Genomic DNA, 15,837 nt, shown 5'->3' with positions numbered 1-15,837 from the left:
ATCCAGATTTCAAATTCGATGTATTCTTTGAAGACGATTCCGTCATAATTAATAAAGGCTTGCAAATTCTTGATTACCCTGTGTGTCTATCTTTCCAAGCATTTCCAAGCAAAAACAATCAAATAAACGAAATAAAAAATGAAAAGGAAAAAATAATAATTGGCAAAGAAGAAACTGAACATACATACATCGCATCTGATTGCATGAACAAGGAACAGGTCAGTGAATGTTTGAAGAAATTTGCTGATTGCTTCATGTGGAAAGCGAGTGACATCACCGGAATTGACCCAGCAATAGTGGTGCACAAGATTCCAGTATATCCGGAGGCTAAGCCAGTGAAACAGAAGCTAAGAAGGCTGAAAACAGAATGGTCCTTGAAAATCAAGGAGGAAGTTGCCAAGCAGCTGGAAAACAAGTTCATAGAACCTATCGCCTACCCGACATGGCTAGCAAACATCGTGCCGGTGCCAAAGAAGGATGGAAAAGTACGAATGTGTGTGGACTACCGGGATTTGAATAAAGCATGTCCAAAGGACGATTTCCCTCTGCCGCACATCGACTTGTTAGTGGACCGAATGGCTGGACACGAGATGGTCTCCTTGACTGATCTTGCTGTTGGTTATAATCAAATAATGATGCATGAGCCAGACAAAGAGAAAACGGCGTTCATCACAGAGTGGGGAACCTATTGCTACAGGGTTATGCCTTTTGGGCTCAAAAATGCCGGGGCAACCTATCAACGAATGGCAACAACCATCTTCCATGACATGATTCACAAAGAAGTAGAAGTGTATGTGGACGATATGGTTGTCAAATCAAGAACGACCGAAGAACATACGACAGCGCTTGAGAAGTTCTTCCTTAGACTTTGAAAGTACAATTTAAAGCTCAATCCGGCAAAATGTCTGTTTGGAGCTACATCCGGAGTATTTCTGGGGCACATGGTTAGTCGGAAGGGCATAGAGATTGATCCTTCGAAAGCTAGAGCTATTCTGGAAATGCCAGCACCAAGGACCGAAAAAGAAGTCCGAGGTTTCCTAGGAAGGCTACAGTACATCAGCCGGTTCATCAATCAGTTGGCCGATACTTGTGGTCCAATTTTCAAACTACTTAGGAAAGGAGTAGCAGTCAATTGGAATAAGGATTGTCAGGCGGCTTTCGACCAAGTCAAGCAATACCTGCTATCCCCGCCTATTTTACAACCACCAAGGCTAGGAAAGCCTTTGCTACTGTACCTGTCTGTGACAGAAGAAGCAATGGGTGCCATATTAGCTCAACAAGCAGAAGATACAAGGATAGAAAATGCCGTGTATTACCTTAGCAAGAGGATGCTGGAATATGAGTTGAAATACAACAAGATAGAGAAGTTGTGTCTGGCTCTAGTCTGGGCCTGTACCAAGCTGCAACACTACCTCTCGTCTTACACTACACACGTAATCTCTGAATCGAACCCCTTGAAATTCCTTATGGAAAGGCCGGTTCTTGACTGTAAGATGGCAAAGTGGGTGTTAGTGCTCGCAGCCTACGATTTAAAATTTGTACAACGGAAGGCAGTGAAAGGCGGAGCCTTGGCTGATCAATTAGCAGAATTGCCGGTCGAAGACCAAATGCCGGAAGTAGAATTTCCTGATGAAGACTTGTTGAGCTTGGAAAGTGAGGTCTGGGAGATGTACTTTGATGGAGCTTCAAACTACCATGGAAACGGGATTGGAGTCGTATTCAAAACTCCTTGTGGAGAATACGTCCCAATCGCAGTCAAACTAGATTTTGACTGTACCAACAACGAAGCCGAGTATGAAGCTTGCATAAAGGGATTAGAAGCGGCCCTGGAAAAAGAAATAAAAATCCTTAGGGTTTTCGGAGATTCCAACTTGATAGTCTCTCAAGCTCTAAGGAAATGGAAAATTAAGGAAGAGCGGTTGGTTCCTTACCTACGACGCTTGGACGAATTAGCTCAACAGTTTGAGGAACTATCTTTCCACTACCTGCCGCGCGCCAAAAATCAGTTTGGAGATGCTTTGGCTACTTTGGCCTCCATGGTTAATGCAGGGGAAGACCAAATCATTCGACCTCTGACGGTTCGGCTACAGAAACAGCCAGCACATGTCATGAATCTAGTCGATGACAAGCCGTGGTTTTGGGATATACAGAATTATCTCCAGAATGAAGCCTACCCGGAGAGGTCCAACAAGACTGATCAACGGACATTGAGACAGTTAGCATCTGGATATTTCCTTACTGGGGGAGTTCTGTATAAAAGGAGTTGGAATGGCCTGCACCTAAGGTGTGTTGATGAAGGAGAAGCTCAAAGCATCATGAATTCCTTACACAATGGGGAGTCTGGTCTGCACATGCACGGGATAGCTTTGGCTCGGAAAATTATGAACCTGGGTTATTACTGGTCGACCATAAATGCAGATTGCGTGAGGCACGCGCGGAAGTGCCACGAGTGTCAAATTTTTGCCAAGCTGCAAAAGCAGCCTCCAATCAATTTGAAGCCCATCGCTTCACCATGGCCTTTCGCAACTTGGGGCATAGACGTGATCGGAAAGATCCATCCCAAGGCTTCCAATGGCCATCAATACATCCTGGTTGCTGTTGATTATTTCACTAAGTGGATTGAGGCAGCCTCCTATTCGGTCTTGAATGCCAAGAAGGTAGCACAGTTCGTTCGTACCAACATCCTTTGTCGGTATGGAATGCCATTTGAGATCATTACTGATAACGGGTCTCACTTTCAAAGCGAATTCTCGGATCTACTGAAGCAAAAGAAGATTCAGCATCACAAGTCTTCACCCTATCGTCCACAAACAAATGGGGCTGTAGAGGCTGCGAACAAGGCTATAAAAGTCATTTTGCAAAAGACAGTTCAGAAACATAGGGCATGGCATAAACAATTGCCAAATGCCTTATGGGGATACAGGACTTCAATCAGAACACCTACTGGGGCAACCCCGTATTCCTTAGTATATGGCATGGAAGCAGTATTGCCTATTGAGCTGGAAGTTCAGTCGGCGAGGGTTATCCGGGAAAGCCAGATCAGTGAAGCAAATTGGGCTGAGAATTATCATTTGCAGCTTTTGGGTATGGATGAAAAGCGATTGCGAGTAATCCACCAAACTCAAGTTTATCAAAGAAGAATGGCGCGGCATTTTAATAAGAAGGTCAAAGACCGGAAACTGGAAGAAGGTTGTTTGGTTCTGAAGGAGATTAGACAGCCAATCATAGATCCGCGTGGGAAGTTTCGTCCTCATTGGGCTGGACCCTATTGTGAATACTCAAATTTTGACCTTGCTACAGTAACTTTGACTTTTCTACAGTGTCAATGCCGGACCGGAGGCCATTTTGGACATTTACTGGAAGTATGCCAATATGGTACTTAAAACGTCCGGAATGTCGCGAGGATCGCGGAACAGGTCCCGGAATATTTTTCGGAGGTCCGAAACTCCCGAAAAAGCTCCCGAAGCGAGACAAGGTGGCCACCACCGGACACCACGGCGCCGGCCGCCGGTCACGGCGGCAGCAGCCGCCCAGCCTCGGCGGCAGCTGCCGCCCCACCGCCTGGGCGGCAGCAGCCGCCCTGTCAGGCGGTACCTGCCGCCCAGCCTCGGCGGCACCTGCCGCCCCACCGCCTGGGCGGCAGCTGCCGCCCTGTCAGGCGGCACCTGCCGCCCAGCCTCGGCGACACCTGCCGCCCCACCGCCTGGGCGGCAGCTGCCGCCCTGTCAAGCGGCACCTGCCGCCAGCCACCTGCCGCCCGCCGCGGCGGCACTGCCGCCGGCAGCTGCCGCCCTAGGCCCGTTTTTGGCCTATAAATAGCCACTTACCTCTTCATTTTTGGCCACACCTGGTCCGTTTTGACGGACGAATCCTTCTCCCTCTCACGCTCCTTGCGTTTTCTTTACCGCTTTTTGCATTTAATTTAATTTTTTATTGCATTTTTATTGTGATATTTGGACATTAAAATTAAACAAATTAAAATTAATTAATATTTCCTAAGCGAGGAGCTTAATCGGGAGTGAAGAAGCGGTCGTCGATTAAATCAGGTATGTAAACAAAACTCTGCCTATTTAATGTCAGCACTTCATGCATATTTCTCTTCTACTCTTAATAATTCTACAATTGCATAAATGCATCCACGTCATTATTTTTTGGTAAATAAACTGCTTTAATAAAAACAAACATGATTAAGCTTAACGCCCGATTAATTAATAATTGTGGTAGTTAAGCTTAAATCCGACAATATTGGCTAAAGAGCCTAGTTAATTAATAACTACGGTTCAATCGCCTTATTTCGAATAAATCTGGCTTAAGTCCAATTAATCAATAATTGTGGCTAAAAGCTTTAATCAATCATGTTTAAACAGTAAATTGTGATTAAGCTCGAACGCCCGATTAATCGATAATCGTGGCATTAAAGCCTAAATCGCACATTTTGGCAAACTAATTGCCTAAAACAACACATTTTCGGCTCAAAGCCATAAAATCGACATTTTTGGCAAAATGCCTTAAAATGAACCAACTTTCGGCCAAAGGCCTAAAATCAACCATTTTAGCGACAAATCGCGTAAAATCGACATTTGTGACAAAATGCCTTTAAAATCAACCATTTTCGGCTCAAAGCCGTAAAACCGGACAATTTTGGCCAAAGGCCTAAAATCAACCATTTTAGCGACAAATCGCTTAAATCAACATTTTTGGCAAAATGCCATAAAATAAATCAATCATTTTGGCGACAATCGCCTAAAATCAATCATTTTGGCAATCTAATTGCCTAAATCAATCTTTTTGGCAAAATGCCTTAAAATCAATCAAAATCAACATTTTTGGCATCAAATGCCTAAAATCAAATCAATCAAATCTTTGGCAAAGTGCCTAAACAAAAATCATGCACGAAGCATACACACAATCATGCATAAAGCATACACAAAATCATGCACGAAGCATACACACAATCATGCACGAAGCATGCACAAAATCATGCACGAAGCATACACACAATCATGCACGAAGCATACACAAAATCTTGCATAAAGCATACACACAAAATGCACAAAGCATACACAAAATCATGCACAAAGCATACACACACCCATGCATTAAGCATATCATTCAAAGCCCTCTAAAAGAGGCCTATCGAACTACGTTGACTTTGATCTTCCATTCAAACGGAAGTACGTAGGCACGTTCGGGATTTCACCCCGGGTGGCAAGTCAAAATCACTCAAACATTTCATTAATCCATCATTTACCGTGCAAAGCATTCATCCATCGGTTAGTTCATCAACATGACATAGTCTCGGGATCCACCTCGGGTTCGTAGATTGTGCCTTAATCATTGGGATAATTAATCTAGTAACTAGGTTAATTAAAATTGGAGTCACTCAGGGTTTTTTCCTAGTTTACCCTTAAATAATTAAACAAGGTGGCGACTCACACACATCACGTGCATTTCTTCTCATTCATCATATGCATCACATGCCTATGTGCTTTTGGGGAAGGGGTTCACACCTATGTGTTAAAGAAGATATTGTCAGCCGAAGCCGTTATTTTGACTGATTTGGATGGTTTGGAATTCACTAATCCATGTAATTTAGATCAGTTAAAAAGATATTTTGTGTAATTGTAATCATTGCATAATGTATGATGAACTACATTAGACCTGATTCTCTTTGGAAAAAAAGAAATTATATATCGGAGATATGTAGGCAGCTCCCATTGGGCGCAGTCTAAACATTAAAAAAAAAAAAAAGGGCATTTTCATAATTCTTTCTTCTTTGCCGATAATAAAAAAAAAGAAGACAAAAAAAAAGAAAAGAAAACCCGCTAAGCCGAAAACCCGAAAGGGCGGCTTAGGCAAAAGTCGGGGCCCGCTAAGCTGAAAACCCGAAAAGGGCGGCTTAGGCAAAAAAGGGTAGCTCGCTAAGTTGAAAACCCGAAAGGGCGGCTTAGCCAAAAGTTAGAGCTTGAATAAATAAAGTTGGATGATGCTTGGAAAGTTTAAAAGACAAATACATTTATAATTAAAGCAAGCAGTTCAAGTCAAGCAGAAGGCAAAAAGTCCAATAAATAATAAAGTTTAAGTCAGAGTCTCAAATAAAAAGCCAAAAAAGCAAAATATCCAAAAATCCAAAGCCAACACAGAAAGTAAAAAAAAAAAAAAAAAAAAAAAACAACAATAAAGTCCAAAAGCCTATAGGAGTCTAAGTGTCCCGCCTCCTCCGTGGAGCAACATCCTCCGAGTCATCCCTAGCTGTTAAACTCCGCTCCACCTCGCCTGTCTTAGGAGTCAGTACAATCTCCTCCCCAGTCCCAGCCTCATCACCAGTGTTAGTCTGAACCCAACCTTCGAGTGCACTCAGCAGTGCAGTCCTCCTCGGTCTCTCAATTGGCCAGACAGTGGCAATGAACCAGGTCCGATATTCAGGAGAAGTCTGAACACCGGCAGGGTTAGGTAAAGGCCTAACCATATGATGATCTCTAACCCAAGCCCTAAGGACGGCCCGAGTAACACCCGGGGTAATGGCAGAATCAGCTGAAATGTCATCCATAAGTGGAGCAGTCTGATCTACCCCCATCTGTCTCACAACACGCGAAGCGCAGTACCAAGTACAATGGGAAAGGCCTAAAAGGTAAACTCGGGTATGGCGGAAGCTAGCCTGGATAAAGCGGGTGATGTTGTACCAGGAGATGAACCACAGTATCTCATTTGGGCCCAACTCAATCAACCATGAAGTCCATGCGTCAATAGAAGGATATGTGGTCAAGATCCTCCGCATGCGATATTGAGAAGGGTTATAAGGAAGGGAGGTAGGAGCAGTGACCACTCGAAGATGGTCCTTCAACCAAACCTGAATAATGGATCCTTTCTATTACAAGGGAGTGAAAAATAATAACAAAACATAAAAAAAAGGAAGAAGGAAAATACCTGGAGAATAATGGGAGAAACTGTCCAGTCATCAAACCCTAAAGCAGCCCTGTCAAGGCTCCTAATAGTCTCGGCCAACACAATGCCGCCAATACAACCCCTATCCTCCATTTGTCGAACCATGGGACAAAGATGTAAATCCCCAAAGCCTGGGTCCTGGTTAAACAAGAAGCTAGCTAATGAACAAAAAAACCAGGGCCCGCATTCTTAGCCTCATCCGGTCTGGGTCGTCTGGGCAAGCCTCCGAAAATTCGTCAATCAGGGGCAACAGAACTGCCTTCTGGTCTTCGACAATCATAGCCTTAGCCTGTGGTCAGCTAAACTGAAACATGGTTTTCAAAAGACCTAACATGCCCAATTTTTACCTCATGCTTGACCAAAGGGGCATTGGGATCACACCCTATGATAGCACAGAACTCCTCAAAAAGAGAGCACATCTCCTCCATCATAGCCCCAAACCGAAAAACGTGGGCTTCCCGGTCCCAAAGTCTAATACAGGCCCGTAAAAATCCCAATCAACTACTACACCCCGAAGAGCAATGACAGGAGAAAGACCGTACCTCCCCAAATTGATCTTTTCGACTTTGGAGAGACTCTTAGTCCAGCTGTGCATGCTATGGTTCATCTTTAAAAGAAAAAAAAGAGAGAAAAGGAGAATGAGAGAAGAAAAAGCTGAAAAGTGCCTTTTGGCTCGATTTTCGAGAAAAGATGAGGAATAAAAATATATATATATATATATTTTCCATAAAATGGGCTGAAACAAAATCCTATTTTCTTTCAAATTTGATAATCATGCATACATATTTTCAGTACTAACCAAGCGCAGGTACAGTCAAAGTTCAGGACCGAAATACAGGCAAAAAAAAAAAAAAAAAATCACATTTTTGGCCCCTGAAGCCCAAAATTCTCAATTTGGCCCCTAAGGCCTAAAAGTTCACGTCTGGGCCCCTAAGGCCCAAAAATTCACATTTTGGCCCCGAAGGCCCAAAATTCACATTTTGGCCCCTAAGGCCCAAAAATTCTCAATTTGGCCCCTAAGGCCCAAAAGTTCACGTCTGGGCCCCTAAGGCCCAAAATTCACATTTTGGCCCCTAAGGCCCAAAAATTCTCAATTTGGCCCCTAAGGCCCAAAAATTCACATTTTGGCCCCTAAGGCCCAAAAATTCTCAATTTGGCCCCTAAGGCCCAAAAATTCTCAATTTGGCCCCTAAGGCCCAAAATTCACCTTTTGGCCCCTAAGGCCCAAAAATTCTCAATTTGGCCCCTAAGGCCCAAAAGTTCACGTCTGGGCCCCTAAGGCCCAAAATTCACATTTCGGCCCCTGAGGCCCAAAAATTCACATTTCGGCCCCTGAGGCCCAAAATTCACATTTCGGCCCCTGAGGCCCAAAAGTTCACATCTGGGCCCCTAAGGCCCAAAAATTCACATTTTGGCCCCTAAGGCCCAAAAGTTCACGTCTGGGCCCCTAAGGCCCAAAATTCACATTTTGGCCCCTAAGGCCCGAAAATTATCAATCTGGGCCCCTAAGGCCCAAAAATTCACATTTTGGCCTCTAAGGCCCAAAAATTCACATTTTGGCCCCTAAGGCCCAAAATTCACATTCTAGGTCCTAAGGCCCAAAAATTCCCAATCAAAAGGCTAAAAGGCGGGTCCTCTGGACGCGTCTGATTCTCGCCTACAAAATTTGGTTTTCAGACAACCACCGACGCCCATAAAACATTTTTTATGGTTGCCGGTGGGGGGCAATTGTGAATACCTAAATTTTGAGGCTCAAAAAGCCAGTTTTCCCGGCCGCGGCGGTGGCGGCCGCCCTTAAAGGCGGCGGTAGCCGCCGGCGACAGCGGTTGCAGTCGCCTGTGAATACCCATTTATTTTGAGGCTCGAAGAGCCAGCTTTCCCGGATTGCAAGCAGTCCGGCCGGACCGAAGGCCATTTTGGAAGTTTACCGAAAATATGCCAATATGGTACTTAAAACGTCCGGGACGTCGCGAGGATCGCGGAACTGGTCTCGGAATTTTTTTTGGAGGTCCGAAACTCTCGGAAAAGCCTCCGGAGCGAATTTTGTCAAAACTACCGGCACGGCGGCTCGGCCGCCGAGACCCCGGCGGCCCGGCAGCCGAACTCCGACGGCCCAGCCGCCGAGATCCCGGCGGCCCAGCCGCCGAAATGTCCTTTTTTTTCTATAAATAGTGGCCCCAACCCTCCGTTTTCTGCACTCAGTCTGTGTTGACGGACGCTCCTTCTCCCTACGCTCTTTGCAATTCTTTACTGCTTTCTTGCATTTTTTTTTTAGTTTGATTTTATTGTTGTGATACTTGGTCACTTAAAATTAAATTAAAATTAATTCCCTTAACGAGGAGCTTAACCTGGAGTTAAGAAGCGGTCGACGATTAAATCAGGTACGTAAGTTAAACTTTTGCCTATTTAATTTTAGCACTTCATGCATGCTTCTTATCTACTCCTAATAATTCTACAACTGCATAAATGCATTCATACCATCATATAGGCAAGTAAATTGCCTCAATTAAAATATGATTAAGCTAAATGCCCGGTTAATTAATAATCGTGGTATTAAAGCTTAAATCCGACAATATTAGCTTATAATATCTAGTCTTTCAATGGCTATGGTATGATTGCCTTTATTTCGAACAATTTTCGGCTTAAGTCCAATTAATCAATAATTGTGATCAAAAGGCCTTAATTAATCACGTCCTTTTGGCAACAACTTGCCTAAATCAACACATTTTGGCTAAAAGCCTTTTAAATAACCAAACTTTTGGCAACAATTGCTTAAAATCAAAGTTTTGGCAAAATGTCTTAAAACTAAATCAATTTTTAGGTTTTAAAACCTAAAAATCAATCATTTTGGCGACAATCGCCTAATCGACACTTTTGGCAATTTATTGCCTAAATCACAAAAATCATTTTGGCTAAAAGCCTTAATTCATTTTTGGCAAGCAAATAAGTTCAATCAAACACATCTTTTTGGCTAAAAGCCGTTAAAATCAACACTTTTGGCATCAAATGCCTAAAAATCAACAAAATGCACAAAGCATACACACACTCATGCATAAAGCATCCCACTCAAAGCCCTTCAAAGAAGGCCTATCGAACTACGTGGACTTTGATCTTCCATTCAAACGGAAGTACGTAGGCACGTTCGGGATTTCACCCCGGGCGGCAAGTCGAAACCACTTTAAACATGTCATTCACCCTGCAAAGCATTCAAGCATTCATCCATGGTTAGTTTATCAGCATGACATAGTCTCGGGATCCATCTCGGGTTTGTAGACCATGCTTTAACATTGGGTTAATTAATCTAGTAATTAGGTTAATTAAAATTGGAGTCAACTTAGGGTTTTTTCCTAGTTTACCCGAAAATAATTAAACAAGGTGGCGACTCACACATCACGTGCATTTCTTCCTTAGTCACATGCATTCGTATGCATTGATATTTGGGGAGGGGTTCACATGGACCCACGCGAAACTCTTTGTTTCACATGTGGTTAGGTATATCCATGCTCAAGGTTCAAGGGTCCCTTAATAAGCCAATTCTCTATTTGTTTCATAGCCTATAGAACCTATCCTTTAGGACTGTATGCACCCAATGATTTGAATCATATCATAAATGGATTATGACGTGATGTTGTGCGCATTCATGACATATCATCACATTAAAAAGAACATGAAGTATTCTTTTTTTTTTTAGTCATGCACAGTTGGACAAAGAGTCGATCTACCTCACATCAGCTACCCTGATACAGAAATACTACCCACCGTACCCTAATCAAATTACCCTTATACTTACAAGTACCCCCTGTTCAAGTGCCAGCATCAGTGCCAGCCACGCCTACAGTGCTATCACCGACCTCACCAGCTTCACCTATAACTTCAACAACCCTACCTGCATCAATGGCATCAATCTCTGACATCCAAAACCTCATTGAACAACTGGAGGCCAGAATGGAGGCCAGGATGAATGAGGCATTGGCTGCCCAAAGGACTGCCCTGATAGCTGAACTGGGTAATGGTAATGGAAATGGGGCTTCAGCTGGGGGAAGTGGACCTGCCACCTCCAATCAGGGGCCTGCTACTGAACCGACAAACCCTACCCTTAACCTGGATGACATGCCTTCCAAAACTGATTCTGAGCTGGAAGCTCAGAAAATGAGAGAAAAATTGGAATTGTTGGAAAGGTCAGTTACCGCCCTTAAGACGCACAAGGAAGTGGTGGACATGGACTCCTTGTCCTTGTTCCCCGAGGCGAGACTGCCAACCAAGTTTAAGATGCCCAACATGGATAAGTTTGATGGGACCACTTGTCCCAAGACGCACTTGAAAATGTATGTGAGTGCACTAAACCCGTTCGGACTGAACAACGAGCTCCTTGCTCAGTTGTTCCAACAATCACTCACCGGTGCTGCTTTAAGGCGGTTTGTTAGCCTGGATCGGTCTAAAATGAAGACCTGGGAGGACATTTGTAATGCATTTAATTCACAATATCACTATAATATGGAGGTGGATGTCACTCGGAGAGAGCTGGAAACCACCAAACAAAAGAACAATGAACCTTTTTCCTCGTTCCTTATGAGGTGGAGGGCCAAGGCCGCCCAAATGATCAACCGGCCTTTTGAGCAAGAACAAGTAGACATAATCATCAAGAATCTATTGCCTGTCTATCAGCAACAATTGCAGACCCAGTACCTACCTACCTTCCAGTCGCTCATTGCTACTGCAACCACGGTAGAGGATTTAATCCAAATGGGGCAACTGAAAGAAGACTCAGGAACCTCAAAATACAAGAAGCCTAGCCAAGCTGGCAAAGTCCACGAAGTGGCAAGCATCACCCCCATGAATCCCTTACGTGTGGGAAATATGAGAAATAGCAGTCAGTCAAGAAGAACCTATACTGATCTCGGGATGCCAATCCTTTTAGTGTTCCGAGAGGCAGTCAAAGCAAACTACATCAAGCCTTTGGAAGCGAGGCCACCTCCCAACAGAGCAGATGAATACTGTGAATACCATCAGGGTCACGGGCATAAGACTGAAGCGTGCTGGACGCTTAAGAACCGCATCCAAGACCTGGTGGACAACGGTTCCATTATTCCAAGAAGTAAGCCAAACATTAGCACTAATCCCTTACCAAACCACGGGGTAAATGCTATTGTTTCTGACCAGGAATTGATCGATCCCTTCGAACTGTTCCTAGAAATGAATAACATCTGCGTCTTGGATCTGAATGACCTAACTGAAGAGCTCGACGCTATAACCAGGAGCGGGAGACAATATGAACCGTTAGTCTTGGACAAAGTCCAAAATAAACCCTACCAGAGGGCAGAGGAGCCAAAGGAAGACCCGGTACTTTCACAGTTAAAAAAGACACAGGCTAGGGTATCAATTTGGGAACTCTTGGCATCATCCTTTCCTCATCGCCAAGCTCTTTGCAAGGCTTTGAGTCAACTTCAAACATCGGTGGAGGTTAGCCCTGAAGTGTTAGTATCCACTCTCACCCAATCATCAAAAATGCAAAGCATCGGGTTTTCTAATGATGACTTGCCCAAGGAGGGAGGCAGTCACAACAATGCCCTTTACGTCACAGTTCAAACCAGAGAAAAGACTGTGCCCATGGTTCTCATTGATAATGGGTCAGCACTGAACGTCTGCTCACTGAGGGTAGCCAGCTGTCTAGGGTTGGAAGAAACAGATTTCATTCCGTCAGACCAGATAGTCAAAGCCTACGACAGCACCCAGAGGGAAGTGTTGGGGGTTGCTACGTTAAAGTTGGCAATCGGGCCAGCTATAATGGAGGTACCGTTCCAGGTAATTGATGTGCCTACTAGCTTCAACCTACTTCTGGGTCGACCGTGGATACATCATGCTAAGGCAGTACCTTCTTCACTGCACCAAAAGGTCAAGTTTCCTTATGAGGAGAAGGTTATCACTATCCAGGGGGATGACTACAGTCAGCTCAAGAAGCCAAAGGGCCAGCCTCTCTTTGAGGTCAACCCTGAAACTGCCAATTTACCCCTCTCAGGATTTCAATATGACACTGTGCAGTTTATAGAAGGAAAGACTGCAAACTCTCGAATTCTCTTTGATTTCGGGACGGTGCAAATAAACTGCATAGTGCCTTTGATGCTGAAGATGTCTTATCTACCGGGAATGATTATGGCAAGGTCCGGAAAGACATACCCCACACTGCAAGCCTGGGAGTGTCCGGTGAATGAAGGGACCTATGGACTAGGTTACGAGCCCACTGACGAAGACCGTGCTGAGAGAACTAGAAGGGGAAGGAAGGAGAGTATACAAATGCGGCCTTATCTTGACTCTGAATGGTTACTTCTACCAACCGGGAGAAGCGATTCCTTATCGTGGCTTCCAAGAACCATTTCGCTGCCCGACTGCTAAGAAGATGCTGCCTGGGTTAGAGATATTTTCTGATGTCTGGGGCAACAAGCCTAAAACAATAACTGAACTGGAAGTGGAAGACTTCATACAGCCCAGTCTCTTTGACGAGGTTGCAGTCATTATAGAAAATAATGGGAATCAAGACTTGCTGAGCCTGATCAAGCCGTATGAAGGGCCTCTCACCAACTGGTACGCCGAGGAGGAGCGCGCTGCTAATAAACCCCCTCCCGAGTCAAACTTAGAGTCTGTAATCAAGTCCTGTACTGAGTCTAAGTCTGACCCCGAGTCTGAAATCGAGTCAGAGTCCAGTTCCAGTTCTGAGTCGTCTGTGTCGGATTTAGAAAATCCAGACTTTAAATTTGATGTAATTTTTGAGGACGATTCTGTCATAATCAATAAAGGCTTGCAAATTCTTGATTACCCTGCGTGTCTATCTTCCCAAGCATTTCCAAGCAAAAATATTGAAAAAGAAATAAATGAAATAAAAAATGAAAAGGAAAAAATAATAATTGGCAAAGAAGAAAATGAACATACATACATTGCATCTGACTGTGTGAATAGGGAACAGGTCAGTGAATGTTTGAAGAAGTTTGCCGATTGTTTCATGTGGAAGGCGAGTGACATCACGGGAATTGACCCTGCAATAGCAGTGCACAAGATTCCAGTATACCCTGAGGCTAAGCCAGTAAAGCAGAAGCTAAGAAGGCTAAAAACATAATGGTCCTTGAAAATCAAGGAGGAAGTGGCCAAGCAACTGGAAAATAAGTTCATAAAACCCATTGCCTACCCGACGTGGTTAGCAAACATAGTGCCGGTTCCTAAGAAGGATGGAAAGGTGCGAATGTGTGTGGATTACCGGGATTTGAATAAAGCATGTCCGAAGGACGACTTCCCTCTGCTGCATATTGACCTGTTGGTGGACCAAATGGCTGGACACGAGATGGTCTCCTTGACCGATCTTGCTGTCGGATACAATCAAATAATGATGCATTTGCCAGAAAAAGAGAAGACAGCATTCATCACAGAGTGGGGAACCTACTGCTACAGGGTTATGCCTTTTGGGCTCAAAAATGCCGGTGCAACCTATCAAAGAATGGCAACGACCATCTTCCATGACATGATTCACAAAGAAGTAGAAGTGTATGTGGACGATATGGTTGTTAAATCAAAAACAGCCGAAGAACATACAACAGCACTTGAGAAGTTCTTCCTTAGACTTCGAAAGTACAATTTAAAGCTCAACCCGGCAAAATGTCTGTTTGGAGCTACATCCGGAGTATTTCTGGGGCATATGGTCAATCGGAGGGGCATAGAGATTGACCCTTCAAAAGCCAAGGCCATTTTGGAAATGCCAGCACCGAAGACGGAAAAGGAAGTTCGGGGTTTCTTGGGAAGGCTACAGTACATCAGCCGGTTCATTAATCAATTGGCCGATACTTGTGGTCCGATCTTCAAATTGCTCAGGAAAGGAATAGCCATCAAATGGAATGAGGATTGTCAGAATGCTTTTGACCAAGTCAAGCAATATCTGTTATCCCCGTCGGTTTTACAGCCACCAAGGCTAGGAAAGCCTTTGCTATTGTACCTATCAGTGACAGAAGAAGCGATGGATGCAATGCTAGCTCAACAAGTAGAAGATACAAGGGTGGAAAATGCCGTGTATTACCTCAGTAAAAGGATGCTAGACTATGAGCTAAAATACAATAAGATAGAATAGTTGTGCCTGGCTCTAGTCTGGGCCTGTACAAAGCTGCAACACTACCTCTCGTCTTACACTACATACGTTATTTCTGAATCGAACCCCTTGAAATTCCTTATGGAGAGGCCGGTTCTTGACTGTAAGATGGCTAAGTGGGTGTCGGTGCTCGCAGCCTATGATTTAAAGTTTGTACAACGGAAGGCAGTGAAAGGCGGAGCCTTGGCCGATCAATTAGCAGAATTACCGGTCGAAGACCAAATGCCGGAGGTAAAATTTCCTGATGAAGACTTGTTGAGCTTGGAAAGTGAAGTCTAGGAAATGTACTTCGATGGAGCTTCAAACTACCATGGAAATGGGGTTGGAGTGTATTCAAAACTCCTTGTGGAGAATACGTCCCAATAACAGTCAAATTAGATTTCGACTGCACCAACAATGAAGCCGAGTATGAAGCTTGCATAAAGGGTTAGAAGTAGCCCTGGAAAAGGAAATAAAAGTTCTCAAGGTTTTCGGGGATTCCAATCTAATAGTCTCCCAAGCTTTGAGAAAATGGAAAATTAAGGAAGAGCGTTTGGTTCCTTACCTACAACGCTTGGACGAATTGGCTCAGCAATTTGAGGATTTATCCTTCCACTACTTGCCGCGAGCCAAAAATCAGTTTGCGGATGCTCTAGCTACTTTGGCCTCGATGGTTAATGTTGGGGGAGACCAAGTCATTCGACCTCTGACGGTTCGGCTACAGAAACAGCCAGCACATATCATGAATTTGGTCGATGACAAGCCCTGGTTTAGGGACATACAGAACT

This window comes from Jatropha curcas, chromosome 5 (genome assembly GCF_041381405.1).
Source record: "Jatropha curcas cultivar XTBG-Jc1 chromosome 5, XTBG_Jcur_1.0, whole genome shotgun sequence".
NCBI lineage: Eukaryota > Viridiplantae > Streptophyta > Magnoliopsida > Malpighiales > Euphorbiaceae > Jatropha > Jatropha curcas.
Note: the sequence above shows the minus strand (reverse complement) of the source record.